This window comes from Mustela nivalis (genome assembly GCF_964662115.1).
Source record: "Mustela nivalis genome assembly, chromosome: 18".
In the NCBI taxonomy this organism is placed as follows: domain Eukaryota; kingdom Metazoa; phylum Chordata; class Mammalia; order Carnivora; family Mustelidae; genus Mustela; species Mustela nivalis.
Window position 1 is genome coordinate 41,292,859 of NC_139037.1, and position 3,437 is coordinate 41,296,295.

At 55.4% G+C, this 3,437-nt stretch overlaps 1 long non-coding RNA gene across 1 annotated transcript in view; it reads right to left on the minus strand.

The window, feature by feature from the left end:
- LOC309852323 overlaps window positions 1-3,106 on the minus strand; it is a 42,755-nt gene extending 39,649 nt beyond the window's left edge. Inside the window, exon 1 of the long non-coding RNA XR_014305172.1 lies at window positions 2,488-3,106. This is a non-coding gene — a long non-coding RNA (uncharacterized lncRNA). The remainder of the gene's footprint in view (window positions 1-2,487) is intronic.
- Window positions 3,107-3,437: the final 331 nt, after the last annotated feature.

The following is a 3,437-nucleotide window of genomic DNA, read 5'->3' on the forward strand; positions in this document are numbered from 1 at the left end:
TTCCTGGATGCAGGATAAGGTTTCAGGGGAAGAAAGTGAAGGTCCTTCCAAGGTGTCCATCCTTATGAAGGAAGCAAGCTGTAATCATCTGATCTTAACCCTAATTCTTAGATTGGGGAACCAAGCCTGTCCATGGCTTTAGCTGTCGATGCTTTGACCCTTCTGTGCTCCTGAAGAGGCCAAAGGGGGATACCAGGACCAGAGGAGATGGGTAGACTCAATCTGGTTGAAAGAGTTGGACCTCAAAGGAGAAGATGGAAAAATCCCTTTGGGCACAGCTCCCAGATGTCCTGCCAGTAGAAGAGCATCAGAGAACACACCTTGGGTCTGGTGCTGGGTGTGGGGAGACTGGCCCTTAGGAGCTGGACTGGGAGATATACCAGTGGGCTTGAGATGAAAGACTTCCCATGCTCTCCCCAGGAAGTACTTTTTTTTTTTTTTTAAGATTTTATTTATTTATTTGACAGAGACATCACACCCAGACAGAGAGGCAGGCAGAGAGAGAGAGAGAGAGAGAGGAGGAAGCAGGCTTCCCGCTGAGCAGGGAGCCTGACGCGGGGCTCAATCCCAGGACCCCGAGACCATGACCCGAGCCGAAGGCAGAGGCCCAATCCACTGAGCCACCCAGGCACCCCAGGAAGTAGTATTTTTTAGGGGTAAAGATTGCTGTAGGTTGAGGGAGAGAAAGAAAAGTGGGTCCCAGGAACTCCCTGCCATGGCATTTGGCTGATTGCCATCCCTCTTTCCTAGGAACGCAAGTTAAACAGCCACACTTGAATGGCATGAGCGTGTCCCAAGACTAGGAAAACCCCTGACTCCTATCAGTAATTGGGGTCAGACAATACAGAAACTACAGACAGGTTAGGGGGTCTGATGAAAGCCAGAGCACAAGGAGAGAGAGGAGGGGGAATCTTTGAATTACCATTAATGTAGACAGTCTGGGTAGGATTGGCCTCTAGAGAATTAGAAGGAAAAGACTATGATTTAGGACTTGGTGTGAGACTAGACTGACCGTGTCCCGTTCCAGCCTCCTGAGTGTGTCCCTCTCCCCAGGCAATGGGAAGATTGTGGTTGAAAGGATGATAGCACTAGAGTTCCCACAATTCCGTTGTGAAACTTCAACAGCATATCCCACAGTAGCTAAAGCCAGCTCACAATGGCTTCCGAGAGGGGGTCGTACCTGTCTCTTCCCAGCTCTGCAGTAATCCATGTTGGTGGTTTGAAATCCACCATGGTGGGATTGCTAAATGCTATAAATCAGGACTCCTGCTTGGTACAGTTCTCCCCCCAATGAGCACTGGTTGTTAAACACCTATCTGCACCCCAATGGATGGAGGAAGAAAAAAGCCAGAGAGAGAGGAGAACACAGAGACCTTCCCTCCACCAGTGGAGGAGGGAGAAAATGTCAGCAGAGGTTGGGGAGTGAGAAAGCAAATCTTTTGGGTTGTTTCTGTTGGTGGGTCTTTGTGAGTAACTAGTTAATTACCACTAGGGTAAGCAATGTGTTCAGCTGAGGCTATATAATGTTACTTCACTGACTCCAACAGACCCTTCAAATCTTGTTCAAGGTTCTAATTTGGCAGGTGGAGATGAAACAGTTATTTAAGAACTACTTTGGAGGGCAGAGAGGTCCTCTTCAGGAGGCTAGACATCCTAGGACTGTAGGGATTACAGAAATAATATGATAAACACGTTCGTACTTGCATCATTATCTGCAGTTTGGATTACTTCTCCGGAACAGAAGCACTGCTGTGTAGTCTGAGTGTTTTTGTCTGTTTCTGACGCTGTTAATACCCCCAAACTGCTTTTCCTGACAGGAGGTACCCACTTACACTCGAACCAGCAAAACATGTGCCAGTTTCATGAGGGTCTTGCCAATATTTCCATTTAAAAATATTAGATAATGAGGTCAGTGAAATGTGATATTTCATTGTTGATCTTCATTTGCTTTTCTTCTCTCAGAGTGGAGATCATTTCTCAGGGGCTGGCTCCCCTGGGTATTTGCTCCCTGCAAATGCTTGCATCCACCTGTGCCTGCCCCCCCCCCCCACCCCACACACACCCTGAGCTTGGCTGGGTGGTGGGTTGGAATTCTGCAAGATCTGAGAGGCGCTGGGAAGGAGTTTCCTGGTGAGAAGACACCGCTCCAGGACTAACTGAGGAGAATGCGCCACTGTGGGCTCCTCAGCAATGTTGAGGCCACAGGTCCTCCCCCCCATTCAGGATCCCTGCGCCCTGAGACACCATCAAAGTGTCCTGAAATTCTTTGAGCAGAAAGGAGGTGCCTGCAAAAGAGGAAATTTCCACTTAAGTCGTTTTCCTGAATCCGCCAGGTCATGAGAGATAATGGTTTGCTTTTCCCAACAGGCTGTGTGAAATACGCACGGACTTTATTGCTTGCGTTTTGGGGGGACAAAGCCCTAGTTACCTCCCGCCTCCCCTCTCTCCCAGTGTGGTCCCCAAGGCCCCACCGTGGTGTCCCAATACCTGGGGGAGGGTAAGTGCTTTCTGGAGCCTCCTTGGTGCCTCACCCAAGCCGCCGAAGGCAGGTGCTGGAAAAAGGGGGTATCCTCGCAGCTCTTCCTGACTGCCTGTCGGGGTGACCACATCTGGGGCTCACCGGTCCGCTGGTTTGGCTTAGCCTGAGGCCTGCTTCCGGCCTGGCCTGGCCTTGAGGGCCTGCGCACAGCGACCAAGCGGGAGAACCAGTCGCCAACCAACCCCAGCTTCCAGCCCTCTGCGCCTTCCCCACCAGGCAGTCCGGGCACCACCACCGCCATCCCCGCAGACCGATGCGCACCCACATGGCTCTCAGACGGGCTGGGGCGGGGGGGAGGTGGTGGTGGTCGAGGGTTCACTCGAGGTCCTGGGGGGCGCATCTGCACGAGACGCGCAGTGTCCTCCTGGGTCCTGAAGCGGGAGCAGCACTTCTGGCCTGAGCTGAACTAGGCCGGCCCCGCGCCCGAAACGCCGGCGGCGCTAGTTAGTAAGATGGGAGGATGTGGGAACCGTTTGTCGACTGCTCGTATTTCTTACTCCGGCCGGGGGCTGGGGGAGCCGCCTCCAGCTCAGCCCGTGGGAATCCCGGGCCTTTCCAGAGGCCCGACGGCCCCGGCGCCCAGCCGCGCCCGCCTCTGCCCGCGGCGCCACAGCCGCCGCTCCGGCCCCCGCCGCCAGCTCTCGGCTGCACGCCCCGGCGTCCCGGCCCGGCCTCCGCGCCCCTCCAAGGTCCGGGCAAGAGCGGCCCCCGCCGCTCCGCCGCCGCCGCCGCCACTCCCCCCGCATTCCAAAGGCCGCAGCGCCGTCTCCTTCCTCGCATTCCTGCCCCCACAAAGGAGTCCCTCCGCCCCCAGCGCGCCCGCCGGGAGGAGGGGGCGCGGCCCGGCGCCTCGGAGTGCGCATTCCTCCGCCGCGCGCGCCACTCAGCGGAGCGCCGC